This window comes from Protopterus annectens, chromosome 14.part0, assembly GCF_019279795.1.
Source record: "Protopterus annectens isolate FY-2018-M chromosome 14.part0, PAN1.0, whole genome shotgun sequence".
In the NCBI taxonomy this organism is placed as follows: domain Eukaryota; kingdom Metazoa; phylum Chordata; order Ceratodontiformes; family Protopteridae; genus Protopterus; species Protopterus annectens.
Genome location: NC_056748.1, coordinates 440,177,751 through 440,196,810, shown reverse-complemented (window position 1 = coordinate 440,196,810; position 19,060 = coordinate 440,177,751).

Here is a 19,060-nt window from a genome sequence, read left to right as displayed (position 1 = left end):
TCTGTTACAGTGGTGGTTTTGTCCTTTGAGCCTTGCCTAAAAAAGGCACTAAAGAGTTGGCAAGAGCTTTAGCCAGTAACCTGAATCCCAGGGGTGACAGGTGTATACCATCTCTGGCAAAGCATCGTGGTTTGTCGATCATGTCTTCCCAGGCAGACAGATACTGGATCCCCTTTGAATGACACCAGAAGCTTAGCCAATTGTTGAAGTCAGTCATTTGTCCTTATACTGTGGTATCATTCTGGGTGAAGGCAGGATGCTACTCAGGGCTAGGGTCATACCTGCCTGGGCCACATAATCTGAGAGCTCTTCCATGTCTCTTTTCATGTAGTCCAGGGAGGTACGTCTCAAGTCATTCACTCCAACATGGACAATGACAGAGTCATATTTGTACTTGTTGTGGAGTGGCTTGAGTGCATGCATTATGTGGCAGATCCTGGCACCCGACAGGCAGCTGACTGTAATTTTCCCCTTGTTCAGCCTGGTGAGTGGGACATCAGTGTGCCTGACTATAGAGTCACCTATGACTAAAGTATTGGGTACATTGTCTTGCCTTAGGGGCTGTTGTTGGGTGGCACACTGGTGTTGTGAGCTATGCGTCACTTTGGTTGTGACTGGTGTTTGTTTGAATTTCAGCTTCAGAGGTTCTTGTTGCTTGGACAGGTTAATGTTAAGGGCCTCTGCATATGTGGGCTTAGTGTTGCTATGTGTTGGTGTTGATGGTGTGGTTTTTGAAGTGCTTTGTGTTGCTTGAGGTGTAGTGCAGGTGTTAACCTTCTCCTCTTGACTGTCCAGCACAATCTTGGCTGGAGAGAGCTTTGCTTCCAGTTTGGCTATGTAAGTGCATCTTTCACAGGTACAATAATACAGTTAATTAGGATATATGAGGGATAGGAAGCAAAAATTAAAGTGGGAAGGTTCATCTCTGACAAGTTGTATCTGAACACAGGAATCAGGTGGGCTGTCCACTTCCTCTTATTTTATTTGCTTTATATTTAGAGTCATTGACAAAGAAAATAAGGGACTCAGAAATTCAAGAATATAATTGGCATGGTAATCAAGAGAAGTTGGCTTTATTTGCAGATGAGATTATTTTGTACCTGATAAAACCAGAAAAGAACATTTCAATATTGTGAAATATTTTAAGACAGTTTCAAATCTCTTTCAGATATAAAATTAATGAAAATAAAATAAAGGCTATAGCTGTAAACTACGTATCCGCACAAGAGCTGGTTCAGCAATGCCCATATTTATGGGGACATGATAAAATGAAGTATTTAGGAATATGGATTCATAGGTTCATAAATTCATAGCGGAGTACTAGTCTAATGGCTCAAGAGCCTTTACAGGCCATTATAACCTGATTTTACCCAGTATATAGCCCCTAGGTGTAGGAAAATGGCATAGGTTTGTGTCTACACCTTGAGTATTTTACAAATTTTACAGACTGTCCCTATGCATAAGGAACATAAGTGCCACCCCAGGTGTGAATGTATGATTCCCCATCCATCTATCCAGACTGGTCTTGAAGAGAGCTAAGGAAGGACTCTGCTTTATATGAATATGAAGCCTGTTCCAACGAAGGGGCAATCCCTGGGACAAATATCTGCCTCTTAAGCATGTTCTACTTGACTCACTGACTAAGTTTAGACCCCTAGAACAGATGACCCTCATACTGTTTGTCTTGCAGATATGAAGCAGCTTCATCAAGGCTGGATTTGAGAATGCCTTGTAGGTCAGGCATAGGTCACCCCATAACAGTCGATAGGAGAGAGAGAATAAATGGAAAGGGCCTTCAGTCTATCCACATAGGACATGTTAACACCATGTATTTTCTTAGTGAGGGAAATCTGATGCCACTATAGCTGTTGGAAGTGCCCAGTCAAGTACATTCCAATTGGCACATTGTACTCAATTATTGGTCTAATGAGGCTGTGTATAGTCGGACTATAATCTCCATGGAACTGGATGTCATACCTTTACTTATAAGTTATGCCGGTTCCACTTCATATCGTCAAAATATCATTTCATCAAATTCCAAAACATCGAGACCAAATCGTCGAAAGCTCAAATCGTCAAAAACTCATAACATTGAATCTCAAATCATTGAAAACTATAAAGCAACTAGAAATAACATCTCAGACACTGTTTACTACTTTTATGCAGGGGGGCAAGCCCCCCTGCTCCCCCCACACCCCCCCCGTAAATTAAATATACCAACTCCAAGGTCGCACTACAGTGGGGTTAGGAAATCACCTTTTTACCCCACTGTAGTGTGATCTTGGAGTTGTGGGGTGCAGGTGGGCTTGCCCCCCTGCATAAACATAGTAAAAACTCTGTGGGATGTTATTTCTAGTTGCTTTATAGTTTTCTGTGATTTGAGATTCGATGTTATGGGTTTTTGATTATTTGAGCTTTCGCCGATTTGGTCTCGATGTTTTGAAATTCGATTAAATTATATTTCGATGATATGAAGTGGAACCTTTATGCCACATATAATGACATGATGTTGTCCATGCTTTTTTGTTGAGTGTATGGATATGTGACAGTCAAAGTTCAGGCTACCATCTGTGTGTGTACATAGATCCCTTACCTCTGAGTCTACTCTTAGGGCTGTGTTGTTAATGTTGTAGTTAGCAAGAGTAGTTGATTTCCCAAAGGGTGCAATAATGCATTTCTTTGCATTTAGTTTCAGACCGTGGTTCTGACACCAATCATTTGCCTGATTTAGACCCTCCTGAATGATATCTACATAATCGGGGGATTCATTGATTGCCCCCAGCTTACAGCCATCTACAAACTTTGTCATCCAGATGCCTTCCACATTGCCCTGGGGATCTGAGAGGTGAGTTCCAAACAGGAGTAATACCAACACTAATCCATGTGGACATCACTGGTAACTGGCCTCTTGTTGGAACTTGAATTGCCAACTTTAACCACATGTGCCCTGTCCTTGAGCCAATTGGCTATCCATCTGGTGTTGTAGGGGTTTATGCCCAGGTTTGCAGTTTTACTTATAATACCTGAGTTCATTGCTGCCATGTTTTAGGCTTGGAGAATGCTGTGGCTACCTGTTCTGTAGTGTTAATTGGCGGAGGAGTGGTGGAGGGTATTTGTTGGTGGAAGACTGCAGGTAATAAAGGAGTGAAATCTGAGCTAAATTTATCACGCAGCAGATTTACTATATCTTCTGGCTGAGTATAGGAGATGCCTTCTATAACTAATTCTGCACATTGTTGGGTGTTGCCTTTAACACTGTAGATATAAATGAAAAATGCCTTATGGTTATCCTTAGTTTTGGAAGCTATTTTTATCTCAAAGTCTGCTTTCAGAGATTTAACTAGTTCCCTGATTCACTTGTTTATACTAATGAGGGACTTATTGGTCTTTTGTGCACATTCCCTCTTACTTCTTCAAAGGATTTTCTTTCTTTTCTTGTACAATCTGTTAAGATCAGGGGTCTACCAGGGTAGCTTGTTTTTGTAGTTGGACCTGAGCTTATTTCAGTTTAGTGGTTGTACAGGACTTTTGTGTACTCCTGTACATAGGCTTCTGTGTTTTCTGGGTTGGGGAGCTTGGAATCTAGTTATGATATCACGTAATATGAGTAGTTTGCCTTAGAAAAATTCTTAAAGTTTTTGGGGTTTGATGGAGGGTCTTATTTTACTATAATTTACGGGGAGACCGCTTTGTGATCTGATCTTAACAGTGAGGACATCACACATGGCAGGGGGGGAGGGGGCAGCACTCTCCCATATTTGTGATTACCAGGTCTAGGATATTTGTTCCCCTGGTGGGATAGCAGACCAGCTGCTCCAGGGTATTTGAATTCACAAAGTTGAGTAATCTTTGGGCCTGTATGTTAGTGGTCTTGTATGCCTCTTATTTAATGGAGTGGTAGTTAAAATCACCCATAGATATGGTATCAGGCTGGATGGTGAGTGATTCAAGTGGCATTCGGTATGATGTATGGGTTTCATGGTTCAGTGAAGGGAACATATAGCCAGCAAGAATATGATAATGGATTTTTTACCCATAGTTAGTTGGACATGGAGTAGCTCAAACATGTCATTTTGTTTGACGAACCTTGAGGTGAGATTATCCTTTATGCAGATAGCTACACCTTTGCCTTTCACACTTTCATGTTTAGTGGGTGAACGGAATGTATGACAGGCATTATAACCATGCACTGTTGGATTGTTTTCCATGGCTTTAAACCAAATTTTGGTAAGTGCACAGACATCAGCATTCTCCAGGGTAAGGAGAACTTCTAGGGAGTGCAGTTTCTTGTTGAGACTCCTAGCATCGAGCAGTAACATGTTTAGCTTGTCCTGAATAGCTTTCATTATATTGAAAGGTTTGTCTGTTCGGTAATACTTAAAAAGGCAATATAGAGGTGGATAATGTTTTTGACACTATCTGAAAACTTAGAGTTGACAGGTGGAGACCATCCTTGTCAAAGCAGCATAGCCTGTTGACCATACCCTCCCAGGCTGACAAATATTGGACCCATTTGGAATGACACCATTAGCTAAGCCAGAAAATAAATTTGATTATTTTCTGTCTGTACTGTAGGATCATCCTTGAAGATGGTAGAATGTGGCTCATTGTTAGGCTCATACCTGCCTGTGACACATATTCTGAGAGTTCAATCATGTCTTTCTCTTCATATAGTCCAAAGAGATATGTCTCAGGTCATTTATGCCCACATGGACTAGGACTGAGAAATACTGGTACTTAGGGGTGAAAGACTTAAATGCTTGAGTAATCTGCTAGATCCTGGCCCCTGACAGGCAACTAACTGTAACATTCTCTTTCTCCAGCCTTGTAAGGGGGACATCAGTGTGTCTCACAATGGAGTCACCTATGACCAGAATGTTGGGTTGTGAAAGGTATCGCCTTATGGTCTTGGTAGTTGGGACACAGTGAGATGTGGCTTTATGTGTTGTGCTGGTAAGTGGCTTATTTGTGTGCATGCAGAGTTTCTGAGGGCTGGGTCTGAGAGGCCCCTTGGGGCTTGGGTAGGTTACATGTGAGCACCTCCACATATGTAGGTTTGTTTGTATGGTCCTTAGTGGGTGCAGTGAGTGGTGTAAGTGAGTCACTAACAACCTGCTTGTTGCATTTTATGTCTGTATGTGAGAGTCTGGTCTTCAGTGTCAATGTGTAACTACATGTTTTACATACTGTATTTGTCTGTTGGAGAATTAAGGGCTGTCAGTGTACATGAGTCAATTCCTACATATCCCATGCCCATGTCCACCAAGCTGGAAACAGAGATGGCAGGAAAATGCCCATCCATGGATGCCAGTTTTACTGTGCTTGTAAGGGATAGCAATGGAGGGTGTTTATAACTGGACAAGGGGGAGGTGCTTACTTGATGTAATTTGCAGCTAACCTAGCCTGCGATGCTGCCCAGCTCCCCCACCAGATGTTCACTCAGCAGTGATTATCCTGGGTGCTCTGATAAGGTAATGCAGACTTAAACAGTCCTAACCGAATGCGTAAGTATTGGTTACTGCACAAACTAGTTGTCTGGTGAGTACCGCGGGACTAAGGTAAAGTTCTGAGGTAGCTTTATAGGGAAATTTCAACTTCTGGTGTTTGTGTAAATACAAGGCACCACTAACCACTGCTGTGTGAAGAGCAGGTTTGCACAAATACAAGCCTTAAATACACTCAGAGCTTACTATTAAAATGGATTAAAAAGGATATTTTTTTATGGGAGATAAGGATATGTAGGAAGAGACTAAACAAAAGATAATACAAAATTGAGAAAATGGAAGATCGTGTTTATGGATATGGATAGCAAGATACAAGCAATGAAAATGTTTTTAGTCCCCATATTTTATGTACAGGTCAAGCATATTTTTATTAACCATAGGAGACGTTGAGGACAATCATTAATAAAGAGTTGAAGGAATTTATTTAGGAGGGGAAGAGGGCAAGGGTCATGTTGGATAAGTTGATCCTTCCAGTAGATAAGGTCATTTTGGATTACCTGATTTGAATGGATATTTTAGAGCTGCACAGTTAAGGCTCGTATACATATCACAAGCAGAAAGCTATAATTCAAAGTGGTAAGGGATAATGATGAAGCTTGGAGGAGAAATTCGAGGAGACAGCTGGATTTTCAATGCAGATTATAACGAAAAATAACAACAGCCATACAGAATATTATATACATAAAGTAACAGAAAGTATTCTAAAAACTATGCCAACATGAGAATGGAGAAAGGAGATTTTTGCCAATAGGGATCACAGTAATTAGGACTACTGAGAATAGGCAAGAGGGGGCTGGAATTTACTGGAAGAAGCTTGCAAAGAAACCAATGTATTGGCAGCAAACAACTAGAGAGGAGAAGGTAATGATGAACACTACTTGATCAATACTTCTCTTCTCTTAAACCTCTCAAAAAAACTTCTCCTTTTCTTACTCACACACCTGTCTCCCTCTATTAATCTCACAATTACATTAAACAATGGCACCACTTATATCACCTGACCAAAAAACCAAACTATTAAGTGTTACCATCGACACCCTCTAAAAATTTCCTTTTTCACATCAACATCAACATTAAAAGCAACTAATAGAAACTTATCACTCTATATAGAATCAAATCTTTCCTAACCACTGAAGCTAGATCCACCATAGCAAGAACACACATCTTATCTCCACTACTGTATGCTTCCTATTTACACTAATCTATCTAAACATCTTCCAAAAAAAATGAAAAAAACATCATCTCTATCAAAATACAGAGAATCTTTTTTTACTTCACTTTCAAAAACAAAAAACAACAACCCAACTTTCTAAGACCACTTACATCAGACCACTCACACACTATTTAAGACCAAACTGAAACTCTTCCTTTCTAACCACTGGCTTTGCTCTTAAAAAATAAAATAAATAAAATAGAATGGGAAGAGCTTCAAGAAGACATTTGGACTGCAGGCTACAGATTGTCTTCCCTATCAGAGATTTATATCAGAGTATATACAAAGAGAAAGGGATAGGGGAATCCTAAGTAAAAGACCTACATTGGTAGAGATTTTAGTTGAATCTAGAACAAAAGCTACTGTTAAAAAGGGCTTAGTAGGGCATATAAAATATTGCACATAGAAACTAATTACAGGAGGCTAGAAAAGACTGGGAAGGGAAAATGGATAAGAAATTCACATGGAAAGAATACGAAGATATATGTATGTATGGCTCCTAAATATGAAACAAAGACTGGAAAATTAGGATTTTTGCTTGGAAGTGTTTGCAAAGGTATTTTTATACCCCAAGCAGATTCCAAAGTAGTTTTCCTCTGGTAGATGCCAAATGTTGGACTTCTGGTGAGGAAGAAAGAAGCAGCTGGCAACATAAGTTCTGGGAGTGTAATGAGTTGGCAGACATTAAAAATTCCCTACACAGTACCCTGTCAGAAATACTGTGTCAGCAAATGGGTGTAACTAAGTAAATGATTTTTGAGCTGGGATACAGGATCTGAATTGCCTAGACATAATAAGGTTTTGATGGCTGCCAAAAACACAATTACTAGAAAATGGAAATCGAGATCTAAAAACAACCAGAAAGCCTTCTATAGTTATATCAAGAATCACCACGGCAATACCCAGGTTTGCTCTGAGTTACTGGATAATGCTACCTCCTATACTAAGCCAACAGATATTGCCAACATATTGGCTGACAGATTCAGTGCCAACTTTACCCCCCCCCCAAAGATCCAATCACAATACCAGAGGAATGCCACGCACCCAGGATTACTGCAGCACAGGTTAAAGATGCATTGTCCAAGGCCAAGAATACAGCTTCCATGGGACGCGACAATATCCCTGGATGTGTTCTACATGAACTACAAAGTGAACTGGCACCACATCTGTGTGCCCTGTTCAATCACAGCCTCACCTCAGGCTTTGTCCCTACCGAATGGCACACTGCTACAGTCATCCCTCTCCATAAAGGGGGAGTGACTACAGACCCTGGGAATTATTGCCCCATTAGCCTGATGAGTTTCATAGGTAAGGCTATGGAGTGCATCATCATGAACCTAATTAACAAGGATATAGGGGATCTCCAAACTCTAGATCAGAGTCAATTTGGTTTGTGAAAGGTAGATCATGCCTGCTCAACCTGGTTGACTTCTTTGAGTCAGTCACCAGAGCTGTGGATGAGGGCAAGGCAGTTCATACAGCCTACCTTGATCTGGTCAAGGCCTTTGATACCATTTCCCACTCAGGAATTATTGATAAACTCACCAAACTAGACATCAGCCCCTATATCACTAGGTGGGTTGCAAATTGGCTCACAGATAGAACCCACAGTGTGAAAGTAGTTGACTCCAAGTCAAACTGCTGACCAGTCATGAGTGGAGTCCCACAGGGATTAGTCCTGGGCCCTCTCCTGTTTGGCATCTACTTCTCAGAAGTCCAGGCCAACACGGAGGGACTCTGGCTGACCAAGTTTGCAGACGACTGCAAGCTGAGAGCCATTATTAACTCCCCAAGTGATGTAGACATCCTACAGAAAGCCATCACTGAGACCAATGACTGGTGTCAAAACCATCGCCTTAAGCTTAATGCCAAAAAATGAGTCATCATCCCCTTTGGGAAAAACACAGTTCCCACTAATTACCACATCGATGGGAGTACACTGAACATTGAAGGCATTATAAGAGATCTGAGGACACAGGTTGACAGCAACCTCTCCTTCGACCATCGTATTGCCACTGTGGTCAGAAAGTCCTTCTATGTGGCACATCTCATTACCAAGGGTTTTGCATCCAGGAAGAAAGAGATCATCATCTCTCTCTACTCTTCCGTCATTAGGACAATCATCGGGTATAATGCCCGATTTGGCATGTACCTCACTAGACACATGCAACAGTTGGTAAGGCCACAAAAGTACCTCATGAAGAGGATCTTAGGCCTTAAACACATATCCTACATGGATACACTCAAACAACTCCAGTTATTCTCTGTCTCATATCGTCTATTAAGAGGCGATCCCTGCTTGACTTACAAAGCCATGTCTGACCCAGCTCTGTTAGAAATGTTACATCTAAAGAAATCCCAATCACTCTGCACCACATGCTCCAGAGCCCTCAACCTCATTACCACAATCAAGAGAACATGCTGGAGGGACAGATTCATAACCCAGAGACTGCCCATGCTCTGGAATAGACTTCTCATACATGTCAAGCAGAGCACGTCACTGGCCGTCTTCAAGAGAAATCTTGATGAGTGGATGGGAAATAGAAAGTTCCCCCCCAGAGGATCACTCGAGTGGCTTTACTTGATAGAAGCACTGGGAACTAACGTTGGGTGGCACAATGCCAGGGCACTTCTATGGGCTGGGCTTGTAAAGGCTCCAGGGCCATTAGCCTAATACACACCTATGAACCTATGAACCCGCTATATCTGAAATATTGAATATTGTAACACAGATAAACTAACTGGAAGTGGGATCTTTAGAAAAGGGTAGGAGCAAATTGCATAGAAAAAGTGGAAATTGCAAAAACAATACATGTAGAACAATGTTTTGGAGGAGGAGTGAGGTTTAAGGGAAGGCAGGAACTGAGCAATTTATGTAATGTTGGATTGATGATAGTTATACAAAAGAATACATGTGATGTATAATGTTTGTAACTGGGAACAAGTTAATCTGGTTTGTTTTCTTTTATATAAATGCATGTTTGCCTATGTCTTAAGTGATAATTCAATAAAGATATTAAAAACTATACTCCAAAATCTTTGTAGGACATGCCCAATCCCTAGTACATACTGGATGAATGGACTACACTACAGGAAACCAAGGAAATAGTTTGTGGAACCATAAATGGCCAAATCAGCTACCCCAGGGTAAAAGGCTGTCTAGAAACTTTTGTCTTTTTTGTGACCAGTGGAAGGTAGAACTCAGGAGCCACTAATTTTTTAATGGTAAAGTTGAGAATGAAGTCTGGAGCCCAGATACCACTGACAGTTGTAATTGGTAAAAAGTAAGTATCAGAAAAGTAGTGTTCCCACCACAAAAACACTATGGCAAGCACCTTAAAACTTACCCCATCCTAATCACAATTTTGTAAAGGGTTTTCTGACAAAAACACTTAGAGAGAAGGTTAAATGTATAAAGTTTTACACTAAAAGATGTATGTATATATATATATATATATATATATATATATATATATATATATATATGGGTCTACGTTGTTAAATCAAAAGTACGGTTCATCGAACCCTACTTTGCCGAACTCACTTCCGCGAAAGTACATTCAATCGAAAATGCACTTTTGCTGAATAAAGAAATAAAAACTAAATAAAAAAAAATAACACACTACACAGTATTATGCAGGGGGGCAAGCCCCCCACCCCCCAACTTTAATATTCTCACTCTGAGATCGCACTACAGTGGGGAAAGGGAATATTCCCTTATCCCCACTGTACTGCAATGTCAACAAGAGTTTCCTTAGTTGTACACTAACAGTATACGTTGATGTACAACTAATGCTACATGCAAACAGCATTTTTTTTGTTTTCTTTAGCGAAAGTGCATTTTCGACAAAATGCACTTTCGCTAAAGTAATTTTGACAAAGTACGGTTTGATGAACTGTACCGTCGACAAAACGAATAGGACCCATATATATATATGGGTCCCCTTCACATGGTCGACAGTTCATTTGATCGACATTTATTTGGTCGACAATTCATATGGTCGACAGGCAGATTTGCCCCCCTCCCCAATGTTGTGCGACCCTGGAGTTGATATATATAGTTAGGGGGGGTGTGGGGGCAAAACCCCCACATAAAACTGCTTGTCGATCAAATGAATTGTCGACCAAATAAAAGTCGGTCAAATGAACTGTCGACCATGTGAAGTAGACCCATATATATATATATATATATATATATATATATATATATATATATATATATATCTATGGGACTATGTTTCTTGATCGAAATTTCACTATCTTGAACAAAAAACATCGAGACTAATTAAAGCGAAAGTGCACTACATCGAAAGTGCACTTTCGTAAAAGCCAGTTCTCTGAACCGGAAAAAAACAATAAAAAAAATACTTTAAACAGTATTTTGCAGGCCCCCTCCCATTTGGGGGGCTGTGCCTTCCACACTCCCCTACTTAAATACATTAACTCCGAGATCGCACTACAGTGGGGAAAAGGATATAGTTCCTTATGCCCACTGTAATGTGCTTCGGAGAACGGGCTTTAGCAAAATTGCTAAATTGTGTGTAGCATCTTAGTAGTTAGTATTTTCTCTTCATAACCTTTATAACAATGCATAATAGCATATTGTATGTTATAATAGCTTGGTATCAACTGCAGTTACCTTTTGTTTTTTTCTCTGCTATCCTTGCATTTTGTGTTGCTCATAGAATTGTCCTGTTTCTTACAAGGTATGATGCTATCTTAGTTACTTGGTAATCAGAGTGTTTTAAAACTTCAGACCTAATATTTACCTCCTTTTCCTTTTTATTTCCAGTCCCCTTAGCAAATGTTTCATCCTGTGTCCTGCCCAACCTCCAATCAACCCAAGGCTGTCTCGTTGCCCTGCACTGTGAGACTCTGCATCAATGGAACACTAAAGTGCTTTCAGCTACACTAGTGTATGTTAGAGTTGTATTTAATCTGCCCTCTAAACTGAAGACTCTTTCCCCTTTCACTGTATGTGTGCACACTACTGCCCCTCCATTTTTCTCTTCCTATTGTACTTCTAGGTCAATTACTTAAAACTACTTTCTCTTGGAAAAAGTTTACCTATGTACCTGCAGCTCATACTTCAATTGTTTTTCCCTGTAGAAGTGGTGGTCCTTTTCATCACACTGTACTAGATTAGTAGCATAAGATTTGTAGTTATTAGGAAGATACTGCACTACACTGACCTGGAATTGACTTAGCTTGGTTTTCCTGTTTTCTTTTTAGCAGCTGGCCTAGTTCAGTTTTTCCGACTCACAGCCTTGTATTACTTTGTGTCTAAACCCTCCCCCACCTTGAACCTGCACACCTCCCTCCCACTCCTGCTTAATTACAGAGACATCAAAAAACCTGATGTAGAAAGTCACCATCTTTTGACTTAGCCTTTCTGCCTTGCTTCATAGGAATCCTCAGTAGTGTGCTCGCATATAAGTACTACCTGGTATTGTTTTTGTTTGTGATTCTTATCGCTATTTTTGTAAAGTTCATCCTAAGGGGATCCTGCAGTGCTTCTGTAACCACTCTGCCTCCACAAGAGCTAACTTTAAACATGTATGTACCACATTGTAAAATAAAAATATATCCTATACCTACCGCTGTTGTATATTAACCCTGCTTTCATTCGCTAGCAGTCTGCCATGGATTTTTTTAAGCCACGGTGGTACAGCGGTTACGTTGTTGCCTCACAGCAAGAGGTTCTCCCACGGTGGTACAGGGTTGTTACATTGTTGCCTCACAGCAAGAGGTTCTCCCGTTCGATTCTCAGCTAGTGTGCAGGGAGTGCCTTCTGTGTGGAGTCTGCATGTCCTCCCCATGGTCGAGTGGCCTCTGAAAGACATGCGTGAATGGGCGTGCCTTCGCTGAAGGTTGGGCATCGGGCTGGCAACTCGGCACCATAAAAAAATCGACTGCCAATCATTAGCAGACTGGAGTTCCAGTGTGGCGACCCCTTACCGGGAAAAGCCAAAAAGACAAACAAACAACTCTCCTAGGCACTTTCCCCCTCCTCTGAGTACTCGTAGCTTACCACTGTACTTACTCAATTAGGCCACCTGGTGACATTATTCAACCACTACCTATCTTTTAATACAAGCCAAAAGTACTGTAACTGTTCTATTATTAATTTACCACTGCCCTGTTTTAGCCCTATTAATACTTACTATATTCTGTTTAAACTGCTACTGCCCTGTTTTCAGCTCTTATCTCCTGTCAACCCTCTGCATCCTTCTAATTTCACACACACAGTGCCATATGCCAGTGCCTCTTTACCTCTGAGCTAGTTCTCAGCTTCACTGATAACTTTTCGCTGGCTTTCTTCCTTCTGCTTGGCTCAACAATGAACCATCTCTCCTACATTCCACCTCATCTAAGTCCCCAAATAATTTCCCTCCTATGTTTGAGCTTAAACCTGTCTCTGCTAACTACATAAAAATACTTCTATCCAAATTTAAACCCTGCTCCAATGCACCTGTCAACATCCCCTCTTCCTTTCTCAAGTCTGCTGCCAATGGTATAGCTCTACCAATTATTATCCTAATTAATAGATCCATAAAGGAATCCTATGTCCCTAAACTCTGGTGTTCTGCCTCTATTCTTCCTCTCCACAAGGAAGGCAAAAACACTAACATTTTCAGCTTCCGCCCTATAGCTCTTCTCTCTCCAATCTCCAAAATCCTAGAAAAATGCATCCACCTCCAACTTATGCCTTTTCTGACTAAAAACCAACTTCTTACCCCTATCCAGTATGGCTTCCGACCAGGACATAGCACCATAACAGTTCTACTCTCATTCTTAGAAACTGTTGATCAAGCCTGAGATTCTGGGAACTTAGAATCCACAGTGCTCCTAGATCTCTCTAAAATATTCAATACTGTTTCCCATAAGCACTTTCTAAGTCACCTCTCAAACCTAAATCTCTCCCAAAACACTCTTTCCTGGTTCTCAAGCTGTCAGATAGATCTCAGGCTGTGAAATGGAAAAAAGGTACCTCACCTTTCTTCTGTAGAAAACACTCCTTTATTGAATAAAACCACAGTAGTTAAGCGCTTTCATCCCTCTCATAGGGACTTCAATTGGTTTTTTTTTCAATAAAGGAGTGTTTTCTACAGAGAACTTTGCTGTTCTTCCTCCCTTTGGTTACCTGGTTTGTGGATATTTTCAGTTGATTGTTTGTACCTCATCTTTATTACCCACCCCTACAAGAGTTCCACAGGGGTCCATCCTCAGACCAATGCTGTTTAATATCTTTATCAATAACTTTCACTCTGCTATTCCTAATGCCAAAGTCATCCAATATGCAGATGACTCTACACTTATCTGCTCTGCCTCTAACCTCCCTGAACTCCTATCTAAAACTCAGACTGCCTTCTCAACTACTGAGATCTGGATGTGCCAAAATCACCTTTCCTCAATGCTAACAAATCTAAAATACTACTATTTACACCCTCAAAATGTTTCTCGTTTGATAAAAACTCTTTCCACATCCTTAGCCAAAGCAGCTCTCTGATTGAAGTTGTTCCCTTTGCCAAACTACTTGGTGTAACTATAGACGAACACCTCAAGTTCGACATCCATATGAAGCAAAATATAAAGAGGTGATCTTTGCTTAACATACAAGGCCATGTCAAACCCAGAGCTGTTGGAAATGCTACACTCCCTCAGAGCCACATGCTCCAGGGATCTAAACCTTGTCATCACAATAAACAAAACATGCTGGAGGGATAGGTTCCTGACCCAGAGACTCCCCAGATTCTGGAATAGATTGCCCATACATGTCAAGCAGAGTGCCTCTTTGGTCCTCTTCAAAAGGAACCTTGACGATTGGATGGGAGAAAGGAAATTCACCTCGGGGATCACGTCAGTCGCCCTGCTAGACAGGGGTCCAGGGAAGTAAATAGTGTGGGAAGAAATAGCCAGGGAATTGTTATGGCTAGGCTTGTATAGGCCCTAGGGCTGATAGCCTAGTACCAACCTATGAACCTATGAACCTAAAACCCACCCAAAACTAGGCGTGCTATACAGGAACAACCACTTCCTCTACTTCTACCAGGCATACTCTGGCCTCCTCTTACCTTCTTCCCTCCCTTCTGTATGGTGCCCTGCTACTAACTAACCTATCCTCTTCCATCACTTCCAAACTTGAAAACTGTTATAACAAAATTTCTAAATTTGCCACCAAAGCCAAACATTCTACTCATCACTGTGTTACCCTCCAATCCCTCAACTGTTTAGAATTCACAAATTACCTGGACTTCCTCCAGCTCACTACAGCACATAGACTAATATTTAATCCAACCAAATGCCCCACTCTAACATCCTTCCCCATACACCCCAAACAGAACTCTCAGATCTGAACACCAAAACTTAATTACTGTCCACAAACCTAAATGTCCTGCTGGACAACTTCTCCTCTCTTTCTCCTTAGGTAAGAAATGAAACTCTCTCACTTCCACACCAAGGACAATGTCAAACACAAACAACTTCAAAATTCAGCTTTACATCTACTTCTCCTCCAAATGGAAATGTAACTCCATTCTCCCTACCTAGAACTCTTTGACAAAAGCCCCTGGGGAGGGTATCCTCCTGAGTTCCTAAGCACCTTATAGCTGGCTATAACCTTCTATAGCTAATTCCTATACGATCTCTCACACTCTGTAAATATTGTAAATAGCTTTTGAGTTTTGAATTTAATTGTGTGAATTTGTTAAAATGTATCTGCACGATATTTTTCCACTCCTCCCTGCGGTCGAGTGGTGTTCGAAAGATATGCGTAAATGGGCGTGCCTTCATTGAAGGTTGGGCATCGGGCTGGCACCTCGGCACTGCAGAAATCTACTGCCAGTCTTTAGCGGACTGGAGTTCCACTGTGGTGACCCCTAACCGGGAAAAGCCAAAAGAAGAACAAACAAACAAACTTTTATTTTTATTGGACTACTATCTTTACTGTAATCTGTTTTATGGAGCTTTTCTCCCCGGGCCGCCACTGAAAATGGGCTCTCTGGGCCCAGTGGACCTCCCCGTAATCAAACTGGAAATAAATAAATAAATAATAAATAAATAAATAAGTGCACTTTCGATTTAGTGCACTTTCGCTTAAATGGGTTCGATCTTCTGGTTGTCAAGAAAGTGTGTTTTCGACAATCAGAAGTAGACCAATATATATAAATATATATATATATATATATATATATATATATATATATATATATATATATATATATATATATATATATATATATATATATATATATATATATATATATATAAATGGTCTTCAACTGACTGAAAAATCTCATGACAAATCAAGAAAAAATAAATTCCTAGAATAAAACACTTAAGATGTATTGTTTTAGTCATAAAATAAGTTGTGTGGAAGTTTTTTTTCCCTCAAAGGGAACTTATGTGCCCTTTAATGGAGAAATGCTAGTCAACTGTGAATCCTCATAAACCCATAACAGGAGCACTCCTCGGCAGCAGGAAAGTTCAAAAGGGCTTTACACCCAGACCCATGATTTTTTTCAATGCCAGCTTGAGTTGTCATTGTTCTGGGCGAATGGAAGGTGCCTTAAAGCTTTGGAAGCTAGTCAGCTTTTATATTATGTGAAAGATATCTATACTGCCTCTATCACCCAGTGAGCAATAGTACGTAATATAATCTACAAAATTCAAAACAGTCCTGCACTGCAAGGCTTATAGGAAACTGATGCCCCTACATGATCACTATGCTCCACGGACAAGTCCCTATTAACCATAACTAAAACTCATACTTCTGTTGATCGGTCCTTTTACCCATATTATTTCTCCAAAATCTAGAATTCTAACCCTACCACCATCAGACAACAAATCAACCTATCCAGATTCAAAAACTTGCTAAAGCAGTGCTTTAAAATCATTTGGTTCTGCTCTTTCACCTCCCATGACTAGACTAGCATGACCCTACATTAATTAACCTTATATACCTCAACAAAGCAAATTCTCAATGTATATTTCCTACTGTATACTATTCCTTTGAGTTTGCTACCACATCTACTGTTTCTATTAACACACTTACAAACAGTAGCATAGCTAGGGTGGGGCGAGAGGGGCAACTGCCCTAGCTGCAAAGTGTTGGAAGGCATGACTAGCTGATCCCAATCTTTCATTAATGCAATACTAGCTTTTAATAGCCAGAATTGCATTTAAGGTCAAACGTCAGCACTTTAGCACTCTATGAGTGGTCTAAACTGTAGCAACTGCTTGCTACATTGTAGCAAGCAGTTTGCTACAGTCTAAAAGCTAAAAAAAAATTGTTTTAACTAAAACCTGAGTGCTATAACACTCCGTGCAGGCACGGTATAAATGGTAGCAACTGTTTGCTACATTTGTAATAAGCAGTTTGCTACAGTTCAAATTTTTTTTTAAACTAAAGCATAAGTGCTGTAGTGCTCCATGCAGACAGGTTATAAACTGTAGCAACTGTGGGGAGCTGGTTTACAATACCAGCCCAGGGCACTGGTTGAAGCAGCTATGTTTCTGCTGTCAAGTTTCTCCCTCCATCAAAATTCCAACTCATACTCACTGAATTCTTCATCTACCTCAGCTTCATTACAACTTTCTTTTTCTCTATATGACCTAACAAATATACACGCGACTGTCCTTTCCTCACATACTCTCTGCTTTCTAATCATCTCTCACACATCCACTGTTTTATTACTACTGTCTATAAATGCAAAACTGTAATTTGACATTTTAAAATACATTGTAAATGCCAATTTGTCATGTTGTTAATATGTAATGACTCTATATTTTATTGATTGCAGATTTTGTCTAATATAGTTGCCATTCCATTATTGAATGTCCATATTGTAACTTAAAGCTTTACTTTTTTTCTCTATTTTATAAAACTGACTATTTTGTAACTGGAGTTTCTCTCGCTTGGCCTCCACTGAAAAGGGGCTAGCACAGCCCAGTCAGACTACCCCAGTCTACAGAAGTAATAGATAAATAAGTGAAAAAAGAGATATTCCATAATGATAAGGCTACTGTAGCAGTGATCAAATAGAGAACATATATGTAGGACGTATTCTAAATTCAACTCTAACATTCAGACTACACACAAAACATTACCGCTGAAGTCAATTCTCAATTAATATACCCTTACTCAGTGTCAATCCACCTTACTCCTCAAGTCAGATGTACCTTTACAAATAATTGCTTATACATCAACTAGAATACAGTCACTCCAAAAGAACTCTCCCCTCCTCCCAAAACACATGCAGCATCTGAATCTCAATTAGTAATATATGCAGATATGCTAACCTCTTATCCTGGCAACATCACTGTACAACTCTGACCAAAGCTAAATAGTACTGACTTTATGCATCAGTGTCACTTGTACTTTTACACAAAAATGTACATAAAAGAATTACAGCAAAACTCTCACAAATAAACTAACATTAAGAATGTCTTCATACTTATGACTTAAGGATATTGACATATCCAATGTATACAGCGCAGCCAACTCAATCACTCCTCTCCGCTACTTCAACTCAGTTGTTAAATCCTTACTAGAAAATACCTCCTATTTAATAAAATGGGGCTTCATGACACCATCCCTTCATACAAGCTATACGAGAAATAAATTTCTCCAGACATATTGCAGCTATCTCAAACTCTCTATCTTTAAGCATTCAGAATTGTCATATTATAAATTCAGAGAAAAATAAATATTTACATTTCTAAAAAGAACATATAAGTGCAGCTATCACATACATAATGGCTAATATCAAAGCACAAACTCACCAATTTAGGCATAACCAATATTCAAAGACAAATATAATCATATGAATATACTGTAACAATATAGTTATAATCATGTAACTACATTGTTACAGTACTGAAACTAGTGTATCAAGTACATAATGAACTATGCATATAAACCAATTTATGCCACTACAAACGGCTTAGAATTCATCTCTTAACATTTACATTTGGCACAACAAATAATGGGCAACTTTACTAAATCAGCCTATCCTGTAACATGAAGGACAAATAGCAAAATCAGTACTGTATATATATATATATATATATATATATATATATATATATATTATATATTCTATCCTGAAACTAGCACATTTCAACTCATGAAAATGTACTATAACATTGCTAGCTGTTCTTAATAGTGTTTTGTAACACTGTTTAACAATGCTAAGTTTTATATTACTTTGTTTAATGATGTTGCTCATGCTTTTTTGTTGTGTGCATATATTTTAAATTTCTCTGTATTGCCTTGTATAACATGTAATGTATTGCCAGCTATGCCAGGAGACATTGGGCAGTGGATGTGTAACATATGCCA